General features: G+C 44.0%; 2 long non-coding RNA genes across 2 annotated transcripts; both read right to left on the reverse strand.

Annotated features, from left to right (window-relative positions):
- Positions 1–10,130: 10,130 nt before the first annotated feature.
- LOC141146016 (uncharacterized) lies at positions 10,131–10,997 on the reverse strand. The gene is made up of 3 exons (XR_012244715.1): positions 10,821–10,997; positions 10,573–10,717; positions 10,131–10,438 (listed from the first exon to the last, which is right to left on the reverse strand). It is a non-coding gene; the product is annotated as an uncharacterized lncRNA (long non-coding RNA).
- Positions 10,998–16,021: 5,024 nt separating this feature from the next.
- Positions 16,022–17,093, reverse strand: LOC141146017 (uncharacterized). Its single transcript, XR_012244716.1, has 3 exons — positions 16,712–17,093; positions 16,464–16,608; positions 16,022–16,329 (listed from the first exon to the last, which is right to left on the reverse strand). It is a non-coding gene; the product is annotated as an uncharacterized lncRNA (long non-coding RNA).
- Positions 17,094–26,507: the final 9,414 nt, after the last annotated feature.

Genomic DNA, 26,507 nt, shown 5'->3' on the forward strand with positions numbered 1-26,507 from the left:
GAGGTATTGAATTTATTCTTCTCCTCAGTATTCACGAGTGAATCGGGGGGCTTCAGTAACCAAAACTGCAGTGTTTATCCTCATGACACAACACAGGAAGCACCTACATGGTTAACAGAGGACGGAATTAAAATTAGACTTGAGAAACTTAACATTAATAAATCACCGGGACCAGATGGCTTGCATCCGAGGGTACTTAGGGAACTCAGTCAGGTGATTGCCAGACCGTTGTTCCTAATTTTTACAGACAGTCTATTGACTGGAATGGTGCCAGCTGATTGGAGAAAAGCCAATGTAGCACCAATATTTAAAAAGGGCCCAAAAAACATCCCTGGGAATTACAGACCAGTTAGCCTAACATCAATAGTATGTAAACTCTTGGAGGGGATGATAAGGGACTATATACAAGATTTTAGTAATAAGAATGATATCATTAGCAGTAATCAGCATGGATTCAGGAAGAATCGTTCTTGCCAAACCAATCTATTAACCTTCTATGAGGAGGTGAGTTGCCATCTAGATAAAGGAAGGCCCGTAGACGTGGTGTATCTGGATTTTGCAAAAGCATTTGACACAGTTCCCCATAAACGTTTACTGTACAAAATAAGGTGCGTTGGCATGGACCATAGGGTGAGTACATGGATTGAAAACTGGCTACAAGGGCGTGTTCAGAGGGTGGTGATAAATGGGGAGTACTCAGAATGGTCAGGGGTGGGTAGTGGGGTCCCCCAGGGTTCTGTGCTGGGACCAATCCTATTTAATTTGTTCATAAATGACCTGGAGGATGGGATAAACAGTTCCATCTCTGTATTTGCAGACGATACTAAGCTAAGCAGGGCAATAACTTCTCCGCAGGATGTGGAAATCTTGCAAAAAGACCTGAACAAATTAATGGGGTGGGCGACTACATGGCAAATGAGGTTCAATGTAGAAAAATGTAAAATAATGCATTTGGGTGGCAAAAATATGAATGCAATCTATACACTGGGGGGAGAACCTCTGGGGGAATCTAGGATGGAAAAGGACTTGGGGGTCCTAGTGGATGATAGGCTCAGCAACGGCATGCAATGCCAAGCTGCTGCTAATAAAGCAAACAGAATATTGGCATGCATTAAAAGGGGGATCAACTGCAGAGATAAAACGATAATTCTCCCGCTCTACAAGACTCTGGTCCGCCCGCACCTGGAGTATGCTGTCCAGTTCTGGGCACCAGTCCTCAGGAGGGACGTACTGGAAATGGAGCGAGTACAAAGAAGGGCAACAAAGCTAATAAAGGGTCTGGAGGATCTTAGTTATGAGGAAAGGTTGCGAGCACTGAACTTATTCTCTCTGGAGAAGAGACGCTTGAGAGGGGATATGATTTCAATTTACAAATACTGTACTGGTGACCACACAATAGGGATAAAACTTTTTCGCAGAAGAGAGTTTAATAAGACTCGTGGCCACTCATTGCAATTAGAGGAAAAGAGGTTTAACCTTAAACTACGTAGAGGGTTCTTTACTGTAAGAGCGGCAAGGATGTGGAATTCCCTTCCACAGGCGGTGGTCTCAGCGGGGAGCATTGATAGCTTCAAGAAACTATTAGATAATCACCTGAATGACCGCAATATACAGGGATATGTAATGTAATACTGACACATAATCACACACATAGGTTGGACTTGATGGACTTGTGTCTTTTTTCAACCTCACCTACTATGTAACTATGTAACTATACAGAAAGATCTGGAGAGTGCTGCAAAAAAGTAAGTATTTGTGCTGTGTTCCTATTTTTTTTTGTGTTTATTACGTTCGTGCTGCTCCATGTGCTTTTAGGAACTGTTGTACAGTTTAAAATGGCAACTTTCATGTTCATGGGCACATTATTCGTTCGGATCACACATTTTTATTTCGGACGATAAAATACCATTGTTTAGGCCATATGCATTTGGCCACCATTTTGACGCCCTATACTTGTCTTCAAAGAATTGGGTTGTGTAGATGGGTTTGTTACTAGAATGAAATGCAAACTAGATTCTGTGTAAGGAGAGGACACTGAGCAGCTGTTTTCACATCTGGACACTGGAGCACTAGTGTGGGACCCCAGAACACCATTTTTATTAGGGGGGCCACACAGGTGCTCCAGTGTATACTATAGGGGGGGCTACATCTGTGAAGCTTGTACTAAACAGGTAAAGTATTGCAGCTTGACAAAGGACACTAAAAAAGCTACATCTTGGAACTCGGCTAAAATAGATCATTGTACCCCACTTTCAAGCAATGTTTCATCTTTCTAGTTCTGCCATCAAATATCTGTGTGCTAATTATACCATTTTTGTTTTACATAGGGGAGAAAAGACTCGGAGGACACCCCTCATCCGAGGAGACCAGAGCCCCCCCCCCCCTGGAAGAAGGGGAAATACCCCCAACACAAGATGAGCAGGAGGAAGAAGATGTGGTGGAACTAGTCACCACAACAGGTGAGTGTCTGCGACCACAGGCTCAGATAAGAGATTGATGGCGGCATTTTTTGGCAAACCTAATTTATTTTGGGTTTCCTCTCTTTTTAGGTGATCATGAGGTTGTGGATGAAGATCCTTTCACATCCGAAAGTGCCCAGATCCTGATCGGGGAGATCATGGGGTGTAATTTACAATTGGAAAACATCAAGCAAAACATCAATGATGTTATTCCAAAATATAAAAACATCATTGATGTTTTGGGGCGAGTTTAAAACCCCTCCAAATCACTTTCTTCTTTTGTGTGCTACAATGTGCGAAATGTTTTTGTGATTTTTCCCAAAGCCAAATTTGGAGGATGCACACAGTGTGCACACAGGGGCTTTCTCCCCCAAAACACGTCCCTTGATCCCCCGTGATGGCAGATAGCACATGTTGACATTGTGAAATTTGTGTGCATCTTCCAAATTTGGCTTTTCCAGGGGTGATTTCACCCCATCTGAACGCAATATCAAACACAGTTCCTAAATACTCATGTCTGATATTGCCTTCCAGTTCTACCAAATGTGAACTTTGTAAGATCAAGATTTGTGTCTTTCTTGTGGGTTTTACACAGGCCTGTTTTCTATAAAATGCACATTTTGATTTTGGATAATGACACCACAAAAATTGTTATACAACAAACATGTCGGTTTGTCAGAAAAACCTTTGGTAAATGCACATGTGATTGTGCAGGTATTAAAAAGATTGTTGATCAAGAATGTGTGGATTATTGTCTCAACACTACAACACTTTTGGGGTGATGTAATTGTTGTTTTCTGAGAAAATGGGGGTAATTTCCTAAGGGCAAATCCTCTTTGCACTACAAGTGCAGTTTCAGTGCAGTTTCAGTGCAGTTGCAAGTGCACTTGTAGTGCAAAGTGTCTTTGCATTTAGTAAATAACAGCCAACAGTGCTTTGTATAAGGTTACACAATCACAACATTTTCTGCACTCCACACATTTCTGTCAGGGTCAGCTAAAACAAACACAAGCAGTAAAAAAAAGCAGAGCCTGGGGGGAGATGCCTGTCGAGAACTTGAGGTCCTGCAGGCTTCTCCCTGTGGCCAAATACCGCAAGGTAGCGACCAACCTCTGCTCCGGAGTGATGGCTTGCCTCATGCAGGTATCCTGCCTGCTGATATAAGGGGTCAGCGAAGCCAACAAACGGTGAAACACGGGGTCCGTCATCCTGAGAAAGTTCCTGAAATCATCAGGATTATTCTCACGGATCTCACGGAGCAAAGGCATATGACAGAACTGGTCACGCTGAAGCAACCAATTCTTGGTCCATGAACTCCTCCCCACCCTGTTCATGGACTGGACTTGTGTCAAGGTTAGGACCCCAACACCAAGCCCCCCCACAGCACGAACCCTACGAGGAGTACGCATACGAAACATGGCTAGAAAACGGTCGGCTGCTCAGAACGAAGTAACAGAACGCACTGAAGAACAGCAAGGCCTGTGAAGAGCAACCTGAAAAACAGCAACGAGCAGGCAAGATCACACAGAAAACTCCGATACGAACTGACTGCACGCACTGAAGAGCAGATACAAACCCACAAGCACAAATTGAACGGCAGAAAACGATCTGAAAGCCACGAGTCTGAAAAAGCGCGAATCGTCTCTCACCAAACTTTTACTAACACGAGATTAGCAAAAGGAGCCCAAAGGGTGCCGCGCTTGGTTCTGAACCAGCCTTTTCTAGTCTCGTCGTACGTGGTGTACGTGACCGCGTGGTTGTCGATCGGAAATTCCGACAACTTTGTGTGACCGTGTGTAGGCAAAACAAGTTTGAGCCAACATCCGTCGGAAAAAATCCTAGGATTTTGTTGTCTGAATGTCCGAACAAAGTCCGACTATGTGTACGCCCTATAAGCCTGGGTTCACACATGTGCAGTGCGAATTGAAGCTCAGGTTTCACTGGGGAGATAAAAATCTCCTGTTCAAAGGTTCATCTGCATTTTAGCTCAGGATCAGTGAGCAGGGAGAGGGGGAGGGAGAGGGGGAGGGAAAGGGGGGAGAGAGGGGGAGGTGTAGTGAGGAGAAGGAGAAAATCCATGTTCAGAACGCAATGCATCTGCAAATCAGATGCGTTCCCATAGAAGATACTGGGCTTGTAATTCGCAACGCAATGCCCAGAAAACGCACACGTTTTTTGTGCAATGCGCAGTGCGAATGCAACGCACATATGTGAATCAGATGCATTCATATGAATATATTTTAAAATGTCCTGTGAATTGGATGCGTTGTAAGCCGCATCTAATTCGCATAGGTGTGAACCCGGGCTTAAACTCTGCTTTAAACATTGATGTTACCAAAAAAAAAAAAAAAGGTGGCAAAGGTTTTTGGGGAAAATATGATGTCTTCTGTAAAAGGACTGATATTCTATTGCGAATATGTCTTGCACAGGGACCAACGTCAATATAACCAATCTAATAAGACCATTTGCGGCAAAAAGCCAGTAGTGCTTCTTTCCATTTGTGATAGGTGTACAGTAGTTCCCAAATACAGTAAAAAATCAGAATGTTCTGACAGTCAGTAAACAGCTTAAAGATATTGAGAAGATAACCATAGCCAGTGCCAATCCTGACTGCCCTGGGGCCCCAAACAAAATTCTGCTAAGGGGCCCTCTACCTGACCCATGATGCCGTGAGCTATGTAAACCATTTGCCATTGCCACACAGTCACACCTGACACTTACATTAAGGGAGAGCCCCCTTAAGTCAGTGTCCTCAGAGGGTCTCGCTTACATCAGGGTCCCCAGAGAGCCTCCCCTTACATCAGGGACCCAGATAGCCCCTCCTTACATGAGGGTCCCCAGAGAGCCCCCTTACATCAGGATCCCTAGAGAGCCTCCCCTTACATCAGGGTCCCCAGAAAGCCCCTCCTTACATCAGGGTCCCCAGAGAGCCCCCTTTACATCAGAGCCCTCAGAGAGCCCTTCCTTACATCAGGGTGCCCAGAGAGCCTCCCTACTTACATCAGGGTCCCCAGACAGTCTCCCCCTACATCAGGGTCCCAAGAGAGCCCCTCCTTACATGAGGGTCCCCAGAGAGCCCCTTTAATCAGTGCCCTCAGAGAACCCTTCCTTACATCAGGGTCCCCAGAGATCCTCCCTACTTACATCAGGGTCCCCAGACAGTCTCCCCTACATCAGGGTCCCCAGAGAGCCTCACCTTACATCAGGGCCCCAGAGAGCCCCTCCTTACATGAGGGTCCCCAGAGAGCCCCCTCACATTAGGGTCCCTAGAGAGCCTCCCCCTACATTAGGGTCCCCAGAGAGCCTCCCCTTACATCAGGATCCCCAGAGAGCCTCCCCTTACATCAGGGTCCCCAGAAAGCCCCTCCTTACATCAGGGTCCCCAGAGAGCCCCTCCTTACATCAGGGTCCCCAGAGAGCCTCCCTACTTACATCAGGGTCCCCAGAGAGTCTCCCCCTACATCAGGGTCCCCTGAGAGCCTCCCCTTATATCAGGATCCCTAGAGAGCCTCCCCCTACATTAGGGTCCCCAGAGAGCCTCCCCTTATATCAGGATCCCCAGAGAGCCTCCCCTTACATCAGGGTCCCCAGAGAGTCCCCCTTAAATCAGTGTCCTCAGAGAGTCTCCCCCTACATCAGGGTCCCCAGAGAGCCTCCCCTTACATCAGGATCCCCAGAGAGCCTCCCCTTACATCAGGGTGCCCAGAGAGCCCCCCTTACATCAGGGTCCCAAGAGAACCTCCCCTTACATCAGGGTCCCCAGAAAGCCCCTCCTTACATCAGAGTCCACACAGAGGCCCCCCTTACATCAGAGCCCACACAGAGGTCCCCCTTACATCAGAGTCCACACAGAGGTTTCCCCTTACATCAGAGTCCACACAGAGGTTTCCCCTTTCATCAGAGTCCACACAGAGGTTCCCCTTTACATCAGAGTCCGCACAGAGGTTCCCCCTTACATCAGAGTCCACACAGAGGTCTCCCCTTACGTCAGAGTCCACACAGAGGTTCCCCCTTACATCAGAGTCCGCACAGAGGTTCCCCCTTACATCAGAGTCCACACAGAGGTTCCTCCTTACATCAGAGTCCGCACAGAGGTTCCCCCTTACATCAGAGTCCACACAGAGGTTCCCCCTTACATCAGAGTGCACACAGAGGTTCCTCCTTACATCAGAGTCCGCACAGAGGTTCCCCCTTACATCAGAGTCCACACAGAGGTTCCCCCTTACATCAGAGTCTGCACAGAGGTTCCCCCTTACATCAGAGTCCACACAGTGGTTCCCCCTTACATCAGAGTCCGCACAGAGGTCCCCCTTACATCAGAGTCCGCACAGAGGTCCTCCCTTACATCAGAGTCCACACAGAGGTTCCCCCTTACATCAGAGTCTGCACAGAGGCCCTCCTTACATCAGAGTCCGCACAGAGGCCCTCCTTACATCAGAGTCCACACAGAGGCCCCCCTTACATCAGAGTCCGCACAGAGGCCCCCTTTACATTACCAGTCAGACACCCAGCTCCTCCTAGCATTCTCAGTGATTCCCTGTCTTCCTCTGTCCCGCCATTACCTTCATTCTTCATCCTGCTCCTGTGATCTCCACTGTTCTGCTCTCAGCTATCCCAACCAGAAACTTGTTACCACTCCAAACCAGCCCTCCTCCATCAGGGGCCTGCCCAGGGGAGGGGAGGAGAAGGAGGACAGAGAGGCCATCCGAAAATAGGTGCTGCTGGGGAATGGGGATCGTTTGAGCAGATTTGAGCTCTGGGAGCAGAGGCGATCCGCCCTTGGGGGCCCCCCACAATGGCGGGGCCCTACGCAGCTTGCGTAGTGAGCATATAGGGCGGATCGGCTCTGACCATAGCCATTACACAGCATGAGCTGTAATCAGAGAAAGAAGAAACCAAAGAAACCTAAAAAATGTGTGTGAAACTGTTTTTGCTCTTTGATGTCCTGACAGAGTGAAATTTAATGTTAAATACTAGTAAATAATTATAATTTGTACATTGGTACTCACATTTTCTTCCTCAAACAGTCATTGCCAATGCCCATAAAAAATACTGATTTAAATGTTTGGGGTTTTAAATTTACCAACTTGTGAGATAAATGTCATCCTAATATAAAAAAGGGTTCGGCATACATTTATAACCAAAGTTACATTAAGTGAATGTTATTATAAATCAGTTAAGTTGCAATTTGTTTTGCCTGAATGTTCCATTCTACAAAGAATCATGAATAATGATTGCCTGGATTCATTTTTAAATCTAAAGTACTGCTGCAGTGTTGTGTATTGTTTTTTTAATATTGTGCAATATTCATTAGGACACTCATTACTATACTAATGTTCATACAATTTTAAATTACCATAAACATTAAAAGAAAAAGTTTGCAAACACATTTCAATTGAAAAGGATTGTTATGGGTCATTTTTTGTTTAATTATTTAGTATGATCATAAAAAATGTGTTTATTTCTATTATGGTTTATCTCTAAATACTGTATCTATCTATCTATCTATCTATCTATCTATCTATCTATCTATCTATCTATCTATCTATCTATCTATCTATCTATCTATCTATCTATCTATCTATCTATCTATCTATCTATCTATCTATCTATCTATCTATCTATCCTTCCATTATATGTTTACTGTATCTATCTATTATATATACTACTGTGCAAAACTTTTAGGCAGGTGTGAAAAAATGCTGTAATTAAGAATGCTTTCAGAAATAGAAATGTTAATAGTTTACTTTTAGAAATTAACAAAATAATAAATAAATGAACAGAAGAGAAACCCAAATCAAATCAGTGTTTGGTGTAACCTCCCTTGCCTTTAAAACAGCATCAATTCTTTTAGGTACACTTGCACACATTTTTTGAAAGAACTCGGAAGGTAGAGTGTTTCAAACATCTTGCATAACTAACCACAGATCTTCTTTATGTAGGCTGCCTCAAATCCTTCTGTCTCTTCATGTAATCCCAGACAGACTTGATGATGTTGAGATCGAGGCTCTGTGGGGGGCCAAACCATCACTGCCAAGACTTCTTGTTCTTCTTTAAGCTGAAGATAGTTCTTAAACATTGGCAGTATGTTTAACCACTTCAGCCCCGGAAGGATTTACCCCCTTCCAGGCCAGAGCACTTTTTACAATTTGGCACTGCGTCACTTTAACTGCTAATTGCGCGGTCATGCAATGCTGTACCCAAACAAAATTTGCGTCCTTTTCTTCCCACAAATAAAGATTTCTTTTGATGGTATTTGATCACCTCTGCAGTTTTTATTTTTTGCGCTATAAACGGAAAAAGACCGACAATTGTGAAAAAAATGATATTTTCTACTTTTTGTTAAAAAAAAAAAAAATCCAATAAACTCAATTTTAGTCATACATTTAGGCCAAAATGTATTCGGCCACATGTCTTTGGTAAAAAAAAGTCAATAAGCGTATATTTATTGGTTTGCGCAAAAGTTATAGCGTCTACAAACCAGGGTACATTTTCTGGAATTTACACAGCTTTTAGTTTATGACTGCCTATGTTATTTCTTGAGGTGCTAAAATGGCAGGGCAGTACACCCCCCCCACAAAATGACACCATTTTGGAAAGTAGACACCCCAAGGAAATTGCTGGGAGGCATGTTGAGCCCATTGAATATTATTTTTTTTGTCCCAAGTGATTGAATAATGAAAAAAAAAATTTACAAAAAGTTGTCACTAAATGATATATTGCTCACACAGGCCATGGGCATATGTGGAATTGCACCCCAAAATACATTTAGCTGCTTCTCCTGAGTACGGGAAAACCACATGTGTGATGTGTGGGACTTTTTGGGAGCCTATCCGCGTACGGGGCCCTGAAACCAAGCACCGCCTTCAGGATTTCTAAGGGCGTAAATTTTTGATTTCACTCCTCACTACCTATTACAGTTTTGAAGGCCATAAAATGCCAAGATGGCACAAAACCCCCCAAATGACCCCATTTTGGAAAGTAGACGCCCCAAGCTATTTGCTGAGAGGCATGTTGAGTCCATGGAATATTTTATATTTTGCCACAAGTTGCAGGAAAATGACAAACTTTTTTTTTTTTGCACAAAGTTGCCACTAAATGATATATTGCTCAAACATGCCATGGGCAAATGTTGAATTACACCCAAAATACATTCTGCTGCTTCTTCTGAGTACGGGAATACCACATGTGTGGGACTTTTTGGGAGCCTAGCTGCATACGGGGCCCCGAAAACCAATCACTACCTTCAGGATTTCTAAGGGCGTAAATTTTTGATTCACTCTTCACTACCTATCACAGTTTGGAAAAAACATTTCTTAAAAAACATTACCATGACCTAACCGTATATACAGTAAAAATGGATGCGTATAATGGGAAGATACAATTGTAAAGGAAAATTGACCAATTGCAATGATACAGGTAAATAACCAATAATCATAGAAACCCAACGTTTCGAGGTATGTAAAAAAGTTGACCTCTTCTTCAGGGGTAACGATAATTAGTCAGAGTGGGTGTTTCATCTAAAAAGTTAACAAAAAAGCAGAACAGAAATAAGTGAAAGAAATTCTCAGATATTCATAACAGGAGGCAGTAGAAAGCATTTTGGTTTGCATTACAAGGTTCAGTTCACATATTCAACAGTTGTTAACATCATTGGTAAATTCTAGGCATCTATAAGCAAGAAATTCATACTGACCCCTTGAAAATTATGTAAAACTTCCTAAGGACATTTCCAGCATCCAGTGCGACTTAAACAAATTGCCGTCCGTCACGGCCACACAGAAATCGCAAGACCAAGGTTGAAGCAGATAGAGAAAAGACCAAGTAAACCGCAGGAGTGAAAGCCAGGGTGGGCTGAGGTTGCTTCACAAAGGATGTCCCCCAAAAGGCGGAACAGACACAGTCCTCCCCTTTTCCCCTATGAGGGCTGGAAAAACAGCCTGCTTGATGGAGTATGGAAGGTGGGGGGTAATAGCCCGCTGTAATAAAAATATACTTCAATGAGGATCTCAGAGAAGAAACTAGTATAAGTACAATATTCATCTCCAGAGTAGAGGTAATATTGGGGTAAGCAGATACAGACCACCCAGAATTGTACATATCAGACACATACCTAAAAAGATATAAAGGTGAGTGGAATCAGGTCACGGATTCCAGTATTGAGCCAAAAGGAGATATTTTGATAAACCTCAAATTAAAGTGGGCCGAGGTCCAGAGGGGTCTGCAGGTTCCCTGGTTAGGTATAGGCCCGCATAAGTCTGCAGATTGAAAGGCACAACAGGGAAATGTTGTAAGTAAATCAATAATCAGACCTCTGCATGGTTAGCAAGAATCCCAGTCAAAAATAGTCCTAAGGTTTACCTGCTTGTCTTAGCTTCCTCCAGGCACGTCTGTGTGGTATAGGAAACAGCTGATGAGTGCAGCGTCAGCAAGGTTTAAATCTGTGTGTGCTGGAGTGGGAGTTGGTGCCCAATCAGTAGCCTGATTGGCTGAGCCAGGGGTGGGGGGCGGTCTAGAGAAGGGAGGCCAGGACGTGTCTGTAAAGGACATCCCCCGGGCGGAGCAACGTACAGCGTCATCTCCACGATGCACTCCCTGGAGTGGAACCATCCACAACAGGGCGGAGATGGACCAATGCCGAGGCGCAGCGCTCGGCGGGGGGCGGAGCCAGCGCGACGTGGAGAGATCCCCCATACGTCTAAAGGTCCCGCAGCGCAAAGCTGGCGTGCCCGCTGTCATGGAAACCCATGCCATAGACTGCCAGAGAGAGGGGAGGCCGGGTGCGCTCAGAAGAGAGCGCATCTCAGTCTCCCCCGGGTGCGCTGAGTGAGCTGACACACAGCCCAAGCCTGGGAGAATTGAAGGGGAGAGTGAGGGTGATGGATTGTAAAGTAGGAAGGGGGAGGAGCAAACGACCGACAGTTAGAGAGTGCAGGCATGAAGGAAGGAATGAAGGGAGAGATGGAGATGACAGTAAGTGAAAAGAACAAAGGAAAGGGAAAGGGGAAAGAAAGAAGGAAACAAGTTGGGACTCAGAGGAAAAGAAGGGAGAAAAGCTGGTGTAAGTGCAGGAGAAAAGAAAAGGGAAAAGGGAGGGTGTGTGCAGAGGAGGAAAAGAAAAAAGAGGAAGAAAAGAACCGAAGAGAAAAGGGAAAGGAGAAGAAAGAATGAAAGTGCATGCTGTGAGGATTACCAACACTTGGTGAGTTTATCTGTGTAGTCGAGAGGGGCAGTCCCACTGAATTAGAAAAAGGTCCTAAAATCATAAAACAAGGTTATTGTGTCATACATTGAACAATGTGTTACATCAAGGGCCAGACAGGAACAAGCATATTCAAATTAAAGATACAGTCCTAGTGGTTCATGTGTCCTGTTGGTTTTAAGGACTATCCCCAAGAACCTGGGGTATATTGATAGTCCCGTATAGATACCCGATTGCTATATTCTGAATGAGGGGTACCAAAAGTCCAAGTGGGACAAAGGGCTGCATCAGTTTGATTGAGGGGGTGATTTTATTATAAGGACTCCCATTCGGATCCTCCTGAGGAGAATCCCTCCAGGAAGGGTCTGAAGGAAGTAGTAGCATTAAGGCCAGGTGGCATGGTCGCATTTAAGCGAAAAATCCACCTTTGTTCGGCCTGCATTAATGTTTTATTAGTGTCACCCCCTCTTATGCCAGGATGTATTCTGTCTAGGATCAGGAAGGAAATCTTTGGAGTGATTCCTTCATGTAGATCTCTCGCATGTCTACCCAAAGGGAGGCTTGGGTTACAAGCCTGCATGGATAAGATATGTCGATAGGCACGTTGCCAGAAGGGCTGAATAGTTTTGCCCACGTAAAAACAGAAGCAGTTACATAGAAGTAGGTACACTACATTAGCTGTTTGGCAATTCGCATAGTGTTTAGGGCGGTAGCGTTCGCCATTTGGGAGTGTTATGTTGCGCGTGGTGTTCATAAACCGGCAGTAGTTACACCCACCACAGGTGAATGTACCAGGATATTTGCATGGATCCTGGTGTCCGGAATCATGATATTCACTGGACACCAGGTAATCCTTGAGAGATCTCGCTCTTTTGAATGTGAAGACAGGGTGTTTACTCACATAGGGGCCTACAGTGGGGTCCATTGAGAGAAGATGCCAGTATTTGTTGGCAATTTTTTTAAAAATTTCATGTTGGTTACAATATTTTGTTATAATCGAGATTGGATTTTTTTTATTAGTGTTTTTAGAAGATGGATTGTAAAGCAGTTCTTTCCTAGGTCTCATAATTGCCCGATTGTAGGCCTTTTTAAGGCAAGATTTGGAGTAGCCCCGAAGTAATAGTCTCTCTCTCAGGAGATCTGCCTCTCTTTTGAAAATTGTGTCGTCTGTGCAATTTCTCCGTGTCCTCAAATACTGACTGAAAGGGATGGATGCGATTAAGGGTGATGGATGAAAGCTGCTGGCATGTAATATAGTATTGCCCGCTGTTGGCTTCCTATATAAACTGCTGCTAATACGCCCCCTGTCGTCTTTGTAGATAATTACATCTAAGAAGGTTATGGAAGAGTTGTCAAAAGTCATTGTAAAGCTCAAGTTAAAATTGTTTTTGTTTAGGCATTCTAGGAAAGGTTTGAGAAGATCCTGTGGGCCATCCCAGACAAGAAGGATATCATCGATGAATCTGAGCCATAGGCTCACATTCATCATGAAGGGGGCCATATCATCGGATTGGTTGATCATGCGCTCCCACTCCCCCAGGTACAGGTTGGCATACGATGGGGCACAGGAAGTCCCCATCGCTACCCCCTGCACCTGGAGGAAGTGGGAGCCATTGAAAGTGAAGTGATTGTGCCGTAGGATATAGTCCAATGAGTCCAACAAAAAATCGCCCATTTTAGGATTGAATCTATTGTCTTGTAAGATAGCCTGTCTGATACAGCTTAGACCCTTAGTGTGGGGAATTGAGCTGTATAAGGCCTCCACGTCGATTGCCACCAAGGTCGACGTGGGGGGGATGGCCATTCCGTCCAAGATCTGGAGTAAGTGGGGGGTATCACGAAGATAGCTGGGAAGGTTGGTCACAAAAGGGCGGAGATGCCCATCGATGAAGGAACTGAGGTTCTCTGTTATTGAGCCATTCCCCGACACTATGGGTCTTCCTGTAGGTCTTTTAACACATTTATGCAGTTTCGGTAGGGCATAAAAGGTAGGGATCTTGGGTTGTTTAGTTCTAATAAATTCCCATTCTGATTTGCTAATCACCTGTTGTTCAAAGGCTAGATCTACTAGGGAATAAAATTCCTGTTTGAACTTGGTAATCTTATTGGCTGCGATCTTACAATACCATTTTTTGTTTTCAAGAATTTTCATGCACATCTCCACATATTGTGTATTATCCATGATTACAATGTTGCCCCCCTTGTCGGAGGGCTTTATTGTTATGTGTGGATGATCACGTAGTTTTTTGAGGGCAGCCCTTTCATCGTTAGATAGATTGTCGCTTTCCTTGGTATTGGTTCTAATCCTACAGATTTCCTTTCCTACCAATTTAACAAACGCTAGGACGTTGGAATTGGTATTCAAGGAGGGAAATTTATCGGATTTCTTCTTAAATTTTGATATGGGGGGAGGTTCCGTATGGTCGAAACGACCTAACAGGTGTTCTAGGTCGATCTGGTCGATCAAATCAGGAGATTCGTTCTCCTCCAGTAGACTGACCAAAGTGTCTAGGGCCTTCAATTCCTGTGACTCAAAGTTAGGTTGAGCCGGGATTGACTTAGAGTACATCTGTTTAAGGATCAATTTGCGTGCAAACAATTGGAGATCTTTTATGGCTTCAAATTTGTTGATGTTATGATTGGGACAAAAACTCAATCCCCGTGAGAGGACTTACAGTTCTACATAAGAAAGTTCATATGTGGATAAATTTACCACATTTAGGACATTTAAACCTTGGTCCGACATCTTTAAGGCCCTATCATCTCCATTCCCATGTCATAGTGGGCCGGTATTGTTACCGCCCGTTGCTCCACCGCGCTCATGTGTTGTGCTTGGCTGTGTTGCAGTGGTGCCTGTGGTCGTCAATTTAGGGAAGAGGGAGGTGATCTCTTGTTGGGAGGTTGAGGGTACTGTGTGTCTCGTTATTGAATTTTTTTGGGTTCCCGCAGTGCCCTGATGTTGGGAGGGGGTATCATGGGTTTCCGTAATGCGTCTTTTAGGATATTTCCCGTTGGACCCACTTCCATTTGAGCCGCGTTTAGATTTTTGTGATCTATAAGGTCTATTTTGTCCTCCCACAGAGTGTGAGGATATTGAGGAGGCATCTGATAAATCAGACTCGTTAAAGCGTGGTTTGGTTTTAAAGTTAGACTTGGGTCTTGTTTGATTAGTTTTCCAATTGTAAGCTTTGTGTTCGGAGAAAGCTGTGCGGTCTCGTAGGAATTTGTTTTCCTTTTTTATCAGTATATTTCTGTTAAACTGTTCTAGATGTGCGTTTAGGTCATTGTCAAGTTGGATGAAGGAGGTATGAGTTTTGAAAGGTGTCAGAAGAGCATAGAGGGATTCCAGCTCCTTGTCCGTTTGTTTAATAATCCCTCTGTATTCCTCTATAAGGAGTACCATCATTTCCTGTGAGCAAGCTGATAATTTGCTTTCCCAGGCTTGTTTGAAGGACGGGTCCACATGTTCCATTGTGGGGAAGATCTGGATCCGCAAACCAAACGGATTAATATTGTTCCTTATGTACAGTTGAAAAAAATGTATGTGCCAATGATTTGTCGATTTTTTTTCCAGGAGTCTTCTGAGATTTGTGAAAATCTGAGATAGCTCCGACTCTTTCTGTTCCTTTTCAGAGAAATTTTTGTATAGCCCAGACATGGTGTTGTCCCAATTTTTCCCAGCATAGTTGGTCATGGTGAAAATTATCAGGTAAGGATAAAGTAGTTAGTGAAGTGGAGCAGCGTCTAAGGGAGACTACCAGGCGAGGAGATGGGTATTTTCTACCCTAATTATATAGAAAGAAAGGGAGGTGTCATCCCAGTAGGCACTGTAAGTTTCTAAAGGTGGGCCCCCATCCCAATTTCTAGCCAAACACACGCACCCCCTATCGGAGTGCAATACCTCTAACGGGACTTTATGGCGGGGTCACCTCTGGTAAAGTAGAAAATAGTAGGAAATTTTTAAATTTTGTATAAAAGTATTAAAGTTTATTCATTAAACATTTCTTAAAAAACATTACCATGACCTAACCGTATATACAGTAAAAATGGATGCGTATAATGGGAAGATACAATTGTAAAGGAAAATTGACCAATTGCAATGATACAGGTAAATAACCAATAATCATAGAAACCCAACGTTTCGAGGTATGTAAAAAAGTTGACCTCTTCTTCAGGGGTAACGATAATTAGTCAGAGTGGGTGTTTCATCTAAAAAGTTAACAAAAAAGCAGAACAGAAATAAGTGAAAGAAATTCTCAGATATTCATAACAGGAGGCAGTAGAAAGCATTTTGGTTTGCATTACAAGGTTCAGTTCACATATTCAACAGTTGTTAACATCATTGGTAAATTCTAGGCATCTATAAGCAAGAAATTCATACTGACCCCTTGAAAATTATGTAAAACTTCCTAAGGACATTTCCAGCATCCAGTGCGACTTAAACAAATTGCCGTCCGTCACGGCCACACAGAAATCGCAAGACCAAGGTTGAAGCAGATAGAGAAAAGACCAAGTAAACCGCAGGAGTGAAAGCCAGGGTGGGCTGAGGTTGCTTCACAAAGGATGTCCCCCAAAAGGCGGAACAGACACAGTCCTCCCCTTTTCCCCTATGAGGGCTGGAAAAACAGCCTGCTTGATGGAGTATGGAAGGTGGGGGGTAATAGCCCGCTGTAATAAAAATATACTTCAATGAGGATCTCAGAGAAGAAACTAGTATAAGTACAATATTCATCTCCAGAGTAGAGGTAATATTGGGGTAAGCAGATACAGACCACCCAGAATTGTACATATCAGACACATACCTAAAAAGATATAAAGGTGAGTGGAATCAGGTCACGGATTCCAGTATTGAGCCAAAAGGAGATATTTTGATAAACCTCAAATTAAAGTGGGCCGAGGTCCAGAGGGGTCTGCAGGTTCCCTGGTTAGGTATAGGCCCGCATAAGTCTGCAGATTGAAAGGCACAACAGGGAAATGTTGTAAGTAAATCAATAATCAGACCTCTGCATGGTTAGCAAGAATCCCAGTCAAAAATAGTCCTAAGGTTTACCTGCTTGTCTTAGCTTCCTCCAGGCACGTCTGTGTGGTATAGGAAACAGCTGATGAGTGCAGCGTCAGCAAGGTTTAAATCTGTGTGTGCTGGAGTGGGAGTTGGTGCCCAATCAGTAGCCTGATTGGCTGAGCCAGGGGTGGGGGGCGGTCTAGAGAAGGGAGGCCAGGACGTGTCTGTAAAGGACATCCCCCGGGCGGAGCGACGTACAGCGTCATCTCCACGATGCACTCCCTGGAGTGGAACCATCCACAACAGGGCGGAGATGGACCAATGCCGAGGCGCAGCGCTCGGCGGGGGGCGGAGCCAGCGCGACGTGGAGAGATCCCCCATACGTCTAAAGGTCCCGCAGCGCAAAGCTGGCGTGCCCGCTGTCATGGAAACCCATGCCATAGACTGCCAGAGAGAGGGGAGGCCGGGTGCGCTCAGAAGAGAGCGCATCTCAGTCTCCCCCGGGTGCGCTGAGTGAGCTGACACACAGCCCAAGCCTGGGAGAATTGCTTTCTACTGCCTCCTGTTATGAATATCTGAGAATTTCTTTCACTTATTTCTGTTCTGCTTTTTTGTTAACTTTTTAGATGAAACACCCACTCTGACTAATTATCGTTACCCCTGAAGAAGAGGTCAACTTTTTTACATACCTCGAAACGTTGGGTTTCTATGATTATTGGTTATTTACCTGTATCATTGCAATTGGTCAATTTTCCTTTACAATTGTATCTTCCCATTATACGCATCCATTTTTACTGTATATACGGTTAGGTCATGGTAATGTTTTTTAAGAAATGTTTAATGAATAAACTTTAATACTTTTATACAAAATTTAAAAATTTCCTACTATTTTCTACTTTACCAGAGGTGACCCCGCCATAAAGTCCCGTTAGAGGTATTGCACTCCGATAGGGGGTGCGTGTGTTTGGCTAGAAATTGGGATGGGGGCCCACCTTTAGAAACTTACAGTGCCTACTGGGATGACACCTCCCTTTCTATCACAGTTTGGAAGGCCATAAAATGCCAAGATAGCACAACCCCCCCCCCCAAATGACCCCATTTTGGAAAGTAGACACCCCAAGCTATTTGCTGAGAGGCATGGTGAGTATTTTGCAGCTCTCATTTGTTTTTGAAAATGAAGAAAGACAAGAAAAAATTTTTTTTTTTCTTTTTTCAATTTTCAAAACTTTGTGACAAAAAGTGAGGTCTGCAAAATACTCACTATACCTCTCAGCAAATAGCTAGGGGTGTCTACTTTCCAAAATAGGGTCATTTGGGGGGGTTGTGCCACCTGGGCATTCTATGGCCTCCGAAACTGTGATAGGCAGTGAAGAGTGAAATAAAAAATGTACGCCCTTATAAAGCCTGAAGGCGGTGCTTGGTTTTCGGGGTCCCGTGCGCGGCTAGGCTCCCAAAAAGTCTCGCACATGTGGTATCCCCGTACTCAGGAGAAGCAAAAGAATGTATTTTGGGGTATAATTTCACATATCCCCATGGCATATTTGAGCAATATATCATTTAGCGACAACTTTGTGCAAAAAAAAAAAAAAATTGTCTTTTTCCCACAACTTATGTCACAATATAAAATATTCCATGGACTCGACATGCCTCTCAGCAAATAGCTTGGGGTGTCTACTTTCCAAAATGGGGTAATTTGGGGGGGTTTGAACTGTCCTGGCATTTTATGCACAACATTTAGAAGCTTATGTCACACATCACCCACTCTTCTAACCATTTGAAGACAAAGCCCTTTCTGACACTTTTTGTTTACATGAAAAAATTATTTTTTTTGCAAGAAAATTACTTTGAACCCCCAAACATTATATTTTTTTTAAAGCAAATGCCCTACAGATTAAAATGGTGGGTGTTTCATTTTTTTTTTTTTTTTGCACAGTATTTGCGCAGCAATTTTTCAAACACATTTTTTTGGAAAAAACACACTTTTTTAAATTTTAATGCACTAAAGCACACTATATTGCCAAAATGTTTGATGAGTACATGGATACCGAACATGACATGCTTTAAAATTGCGCACAAACGTGCAGTGGCGACAAACTAAATACATTTTTAACCACTTCAATACAGGGCACTTAAACACCTTCCAGCCCAGACCAATTTTCAGCTTTTAGTACTCTCACACTTTGAATGACAATTACTCTGTCATGCTACACTGTATCCAAAAAAAATTTTTATAATTTTTTTTTCTCACAATTAGAGCTTTCTTTTGGTGGTATTTACTCACCGCTGGGTTTTTTCTTTTTTGTGATATAAGCGAAAAAAGAGAGAAAATTTTGAAAAAAAAACACTTTTTTTTAGTTTCTATTGTAAAATTTTGCAAATAAGTCATTTTTCTTCATAAATTTGGGCCAAAATTTATACTGCTACATATCTTTGGTAAAAATAACCCAAATTAGTGGATATTATTTAGTCTGTGTGAAAGTTCTAGAGTCTACAAGTTAGGGTGCAAATCACAGAAAATTGATCACATCTGATCACACCTGATGTACTAAAGGCCTATCTCATTTCCTGAGACACTAACAATCAAGGAAAGTACAAATACCCCCCAAATTACCCCTTTTTGGAAAGTAGACAGTCCAAGGTATTTAGTAAGAGGCATGGTGAGTTTTTTGAAGTTGTAATTTTTTCCCACAATTCTTGGGAAAATGAAGACTTTTTTTTTTACACAAACTTATTGTATTGACAGGTTATTTCTTGAACAAAGCATGCGCATACTTGCAACCACACCCAAAAATACATTCTACTACTCCTTCTGAGTATGGCAATACCACATGTGTGAGACTTGTACACAGCCTGGCCACATACAGAGGCCTAACATCCAAGTAGCACCTCCAGGCGTTCTAAGAGCAAAATTACACATATAATTTCATGACGACCTATCTCACTTTTGAAGGCTCTGGAGCACCAGGACAATGGAAACACCCACGAAATGAAGCCATTTTGGAAAGCAAACACCCCAAGGTATAATCTATGAGGCATAATGAGTCTTTTCAACGGTTCATTTTTTTCCAGAAGTTTTCGGAAAACGTGGGAAAAAAATGAAAACGCATTTTTTTAACACAAAGTTGTCCATTTATAAGATATTTCCAACACATAGCATGTACATAGCAAAGATGGCATCCCAAAATACATTCTACTACTTCTTCTGAGTATAGCGATACCACATGTGTGACACTTTTACACAGCCTGGCCACATATAGAGGCCTAACATCCAAGTAGCACCTCCAAGCATTTTAAGAGCAAAATTACACATATAATTTCATGACGACCTATCTCCCTTTTGAAGGCCCTGGAGCACCAGGACAATGGAAACGCCCACAAAATGACCCCATTTTGGAAAGCAAACACCCCAAGGTATAATCTATGAGGCATAATGAGTCTTTTGAACGGTTCATTTTTTTCCAGAAGTTTTCGGAAAACGTGGGAAAAAAATGAAAACGCATTTTTTTTACACAAAGTTGTCCATTTATAAGATATTTTTAACACATAGCATGTACATAGAAAAAATGACACCCCAAAATACATTCTACTACTCCTCCTGAGTATGGCGATACCACATGTGTGAGACTTTTAAACAGCCTGGCCACATACAGAGGCCTAACATCCAAGTATCACCTCCAGGCATTCTAAGAGCAAAATTACACATATAATTTCATGACGACCTATCTCCCTTTTGAAGGCCCTGGAGCACCAGGACAATGGAAACGCCCACAAAATGACCCCATTTTGGAAAGCAAACACCCCAAGGTGTAATCTATGAGGCATAATGAGTCTTTTGAACGGTTCATTTTTTTCCAGAGGTTTTCGGAAAACATGGGAAAAAAATGAAAACGCATTTTTTTTACACAAAGTTGTCAATTTATAAGATATTTTTAACACATAGCATGTACATAGAAAAAATGACACCCCAAAATACATTCTACTACTCCTCCTGAGTTTAACGATACCACATGTGTGACACTTTTACACAGCCTGGCCACATACAGAAGCCCAACATCCAAATAGCACCTCCAGTCGTTCTAGGAGCATAAATTACACATATAATTTCATGACTACCGATCGTATTTTTGAAGGCCCTTCATATTTCTAACACATAACATGTAAATACCAAATAACAAAAGATTACCTGTGGTTTTAGTAGTGTAGTGGTCCACAGAGGAGAGCATCGGTCCAGGCAGCAGGCAGGGATGTGGTCAGCAACAGCAAAAGCAATCGTCCAGGCAGCAATACTGTCCATAGTTAGTTCAGGCAAAGATACTGTCAGCACAGCCAAAGCATTGGTCCAGGTAGCAGGCAGAGATGTCCAGGCAGAAATACTGTCTATAGTCAGTAGAGGCAGCAGGCTGAGATATGGTCAACACAGCCAAAATATTGGTCCAGGCAGCAGAAATAAACACAGTCCATAAAGTCCTGGGTCATTACATGCAGCGATATGGTCAGCACAGCCAAAGTATTGGTCCAGGCAGCAGGAAGGACCATCAAGCTTAGGGCCAGGGGGACAGGAGTAGAGGCTTCTCCCACCCAAATCTCTTTGAAGCCTCCAGGCAACCAGACCCTGTTCTGGGAACACAGAAAACCAAAAACTGATTTTCTCTACTCACAACGCTATTCTGAAGCCCCTCACATATGTGAGACCCCTGTGTACTGAAGTAGAAGGGCAAAAGATCAGTCCAAGTGGCAGGCAAAAACATGGTCGATTTAACAGGCCGAGGTCGGTGGACGTGGAAGTCAGAAACGTGGTTAAAACGGCAGGCAAAGGCATCGTCGGTAAACAGGCTGAGGTTGGTGCACGTTAAAGTCAGAAACATGGTTAAAACGGCAGGCAAAGGCATCGTCGGTAAACAGGCTGAGGTTGGTGCACGTGGTAGTCAGAAACGTGGTTAAAACGGCAGGCAAAGACATTGTCGGTAAACAGGCCAGGGTCAGTTAACATGGAAGGCAAATGATGCACACAGGTAATTGAAATGGGGAAATGGCAGTCTGTTACTAATAAGGGGAACTAATATCTGATGGATGTGTGATCATTTTTGAAGCAATCACCGATACACAGGCCAGGTTGGGAGGGACAATCGGGACAATAATAAATTGTATCTCTTCTGGCTCCTCTACTTGAGCATACATGACATTTCTTTTGGCGTCTTCTTCCGGATTCTGCAGGGGGAATGGTATAGGGAAAATGTTGCTCATGAAGTCGACTCACACTATCAGAGCGAATGCTTCCTGGGGCGGGTCCTTGCTGGTAAATAAGGGCAGTGATAATATTTTCAAGATATTTGAGGTAGGTGATGGGTTGGTTTTCGGGTGATTTTTGATAGCAGACAAATGAATTGAACATGGCCATATGAAACAGATGAAATGCAACTTTTTTATACAAATATTTGGACTTGCGGGTTGACAAATATGGTTGCAGCATCTGATCATTTAAATCCACCCCCCCATATATAGATTGTAGTCATGGACACATTCAGGCTTTACTACAGGGCCACGTCTTCTCTGAACCTCCACCAAGGTGTCATTGTGAATGGTAGTCATCATGTGAACATCCTTCTTGTCCCGCCACTTCATGGCCAACACCTCCTCATTCCTCATGAATGCGGCTTCCCCCTTTTGTAGCCGTTTTGAAAGTAAGTTCTGTGGGAAGCCCTTCCTATTTTTTCGGAAGGTTCCACAGGCCAGGGTTTTTTCACGATACAGGTGACGGAAAAGGGGCAGGCTGCTGTACCGTGTCCTGGACATAACAGAAGAATATAGGGGTATGTGGTGGATGGGGTGGGTGGACCAGTAGGCATGCAGTTCGTTTTTCTTTGTAAGCCCCATATTAAAAGTAAGGCCCAGGAACAATTTGAATTCGTCTAGTGTGAGACGTCGCCAATGGAACATATGGGCGTAGGACGAACTGGGGTTGGCAGCAATAAATTGCTCTGCATAGAGATTTGTTTGGTCCACCATGTACTGCAACAAATCTTCCGGGAAAAATAAATAGAAATAGTTCAAATATAAAAAATTCGAAGTGTTGGGCTGCACATCTGGCTGTGCAGTAAAAGGGGGGATTGTAGCGGATCCTGAATTGGCAGGCAACCATAAGGGGTTTGCCAGGGCATCGGGAAGGTAGGACTGGGCCCAGATTCTTTGGGTTGGGTGTGCAATTCCAGTACTGGTACTGGGCTCCTCTTCCTGGGGTCTGGCGCTGCTGGTGGTAGGCAGGTGTTCTGATCTTGGTCCTGATCTCCTTACTCTTTTAGGAGGGGCGGTTTCCTCTGCTGACTCGGACTCCGATCCACTACCCTCCACTGGCTCGTATTCCGAACCAGAATCGGATAATGAGAGCTCCCCGCTGCTCTCATCATCCGACATGGCAAGGATGTTATATGCCTCTTCAACTGTGTAACCTCTTTGGGACATGATGGTGGTACTTTTGGCGGGCCTGTGTGACGGAACTGGTGGTGCTATTGACAGCTCACTGATGGTGGGCCTGTGTGACTGACTGACAGGTTACTGATGACCTGTGTGACGATACTTATGGCGGGACTGTGTGACGGTAGTGATGGCGGGCCTGTGTGACAGATGGGCAATGACAGATGGGCTGTCAGATCTAGATGGTATCGATGGTGGTACTGATGGTGGTACTAATAGCGGTACCGTTAGTGGTACTGATGGCGGCCTGTGTGACAGATGGGCTGTCAGATCCAGATGGTGGCGGTGGCTGTGCTAATGGCGGTGGCTGTGCTGATGGCGGTACCAATGGCGGTGCTGATGGCGGGCTGTGACAGGTTCTGATGGGCTGTGACAGGTTCTGATGGGCTGTGACAGGTTCTGATGGGCTGTGACAGATCCTGACGGGCTGTGACAGGTTCTCTTTATCGGTGGGGGGGCGTGTTTTGTAGACAGTAGACAAATGTTATAAAAGGTGTATCACTCACTGATGGGATCTCTCCTTCTCTCTCCTCACACGATCGGTGTGTGAGGAGAGAGAAGGAGAGATCCCTGGAAACCGCTACTTTGTTAATACTTGTGACTTGTGATTGGACACAGCTGATCACATGGGTAAACAGCCATTTCATTGGCTGTTTACCCTGATCGGGATGAGACTGTGTCCAAAGGACACTCGGCATCTCCGATCGGTGCGCTGAGCGCCCCCCGGCGGCGCGCATTGCGCGCGCACCCGATTTGTTATGTCATGTGACCGCTGTTATTGGACACAGCTGATCACATGGTAAACAGCCAATTTCATTGGCTGTTTACCCTGATCGGGGATGCGCTGTGTCCGAGGGACAAGCGTCATCCCCGATCGCCGTGGTGCGCGCCCCCGGGGGCGCGCAATAGCGGTGAATCCTGTGGACGTCTATTGACGTCCAGTCAGGGTTCTCAAACCACTTTGCCGACGTCAATTTGCAATAGGGAGGGCGGCAAGTGGTTAAAAGCCTTTGCAGGTTACCACTTTAGATTTACAGAGGAGGTCTACTGCTAAAATTACTGCCCTCGATCTGACCTTCACAGTGATACCTCACGTGCAGGGTGCAATTGCTGTTTACATTCGACGCCAGACCGACAGGGGTGCTTTTTTTTTTTTCTTTATTATTTTTTTGCTTTTTTATCTTATTTTTAAACTGTTCTTTTAATTTTGTTTAATCATTTTTATTGTTATCTCAGGGAATGTAAATATCCCCAATGATAGCAATAGGTAGTGACAGGTACTCTTTTTTGAAAAAATTGGGGTCTATTAGACCCTAGATCTCTCCTCTGCCCTCAAAGCATCTGACCACACCAAGATCGGTGTGATAAAATGCTTTCCCAATTTCCCAGTGGCCCTGTTTACATCTGGCGAAATCTAAGTCATTAAATGCTCGTAGATTCCAGTTTCTTAGGCCATAGAGCTATTTGGAGCCATTCTGGTCTCTGATCAGCTCTATGGTCAGCTGGCTGAATCACCGGCTGCATTCTCAGGTTCCCTGTTGGGACAGGAGAGCCAGAGAAAAACATGGAAGACGGTGGGGGGGTTGGGGGGATTCCCTTCCACTGCTTGTAAAAGCAGTCTAGAGGCTAATTAGCCACTAGGATTGCTTTCACATGAAAGCCGACCGCTGGCTGAAAAGAATGATACCAAGATAATACCTAAACCTGCAGGGATCCTTCTGGTATAACCATTCAAAGTCCAGCAACATACCAGTACATTGCTGGTCCTTGTTGGGCATATATTGTTAACTTTTTTTCATGCAGCCTGTGGGCTGCATGAAAAAAGAGATTGATCGGTGGGTATGCCCACCATTGGAATACCTCCCTTCATCCACCCACTTCTAATGATGGGCATACATGCACTGTATATATATGCCGAAACATGGGGGCATCAGCCCCAAAAGGTAGGAGCAAATCGCTCCTCCGCCCCTGCTGCCCCCATACTTTGGCATATATGCTCTTTTTTTTAACTGTGGTGGTGAAATCACCTCCGAAAGCACTGGAGTCACGGCTTCATGTATCGTGGGAGCAAACGCTGTTGCTGTCAAGATAAATAAATCTGCGTTGCAACTGAATGGCGTACCTCCTAAACAAATGATGGTTAACAATAAAACAAAGTAACATTACAGTATAACAGTAAGACTTACCATACCTGCAAAGCAAATACAAAAAAAAACATTTAACGAAACCTGTGCCTAAAATATATATATGCCAAAGCATGGGGGAATCCTCCCACAAGAGTTAGGATCAAATCACTCCTCCGCCCTCTGCTGCCCCCATGCTTTGGCATAAATGCTGAAGTATGTAACTGTGGTGGTGAAATCACCTCCGACAGCGCTGGAGTGATGGCTTTATGTATCGTGGGAGCAAACGCTGTTGCTGTCAAGATAGATAAATCCGCTCTGCAGCTGAATGGTGTACCTGAAAACAAAAAAATGGTTAACAATAAAACACAGTAAACAGCAAAAGTATAAAAAATTGCATACCTATAAAGCAAACATGATAAAAACATAATAACAATAAAACATTGCAGAATAGAATACAGTAAAAAAGAGCACAACAATAGAGAGAGAACAATAAAACTATTTTTGTTTTTTTTATTTTATTTTTTGTTTGTTTTTTTTTTTTCCTTTTTTTGTTTTTTGTTCTTTTTTACACTTTTTTTGTAACTGTAACTTTTGTAACTGTAACCATTTCCAGGTTGGGGTCTCTCAAAATGCAATGGCATCTTGGGAGACCCTGTGAAAGTGTGTCCTAGTCTGTGCAGTGCTGTACCCTGCGCTAATACTCAACTAGTGTATGGTAGCGTTCAAAACATTTACCAATGCAAAGACCAGGATTGTCAGGACAGGAGGGACAATAGCGGGTGTCACACCTATATCCGCGCTTGCTGCAGACATGACATCTTTTTTGGGGGGCTCGTTGGGTAGGGGTACTCGGGAGGACATAAAGAAAATGCCTCTCATGCAGCCGGCTTACTGCATTTGGTTGGGGAAGGTGAGGTCAGGCCCGGATTTACTCCCTTTGCCGCCCCAAGGCCGGGTCCTTCAATGCCACCCCCCATCAGTGTCATCTGCCCCTAAAGACACACATTAGACTGCCTTACCGAGAGCCATTTAGAGCCAGGAAATGTGGGAGCCAGAGTTTGGGGGCGGAGGGAAGCTGCTCTACTGTAATGCTATTTTCCTTCTTTCCTTCCATTGTGCAGAGGGGCTTGGAGAGAAGGCAAAGTAGAGGCAGGTGCTGCATCGCCGCTGTGCCTAGTGTTTTGGCAGTAAACACAGGAATCAAAACACATCCGAACTTGTGCACTCACTCACAGGGCCACTGTTAG

This window comes from Aquarana catesbeiana, linkage group LG05 (genome assembly GCF_042186555.1).
Source record: "Aquarana catesbeiana isolate 2022-GZ linkage group LG05, ASM4218655v1, whole genome shotgun sequence".
Classification (NCBI taxonomy): Eukaryota; Metazoa; Chordata; class Amphibia; order Anura; family Ranidae; genus Aquarana; species Aquarana catesbeiana.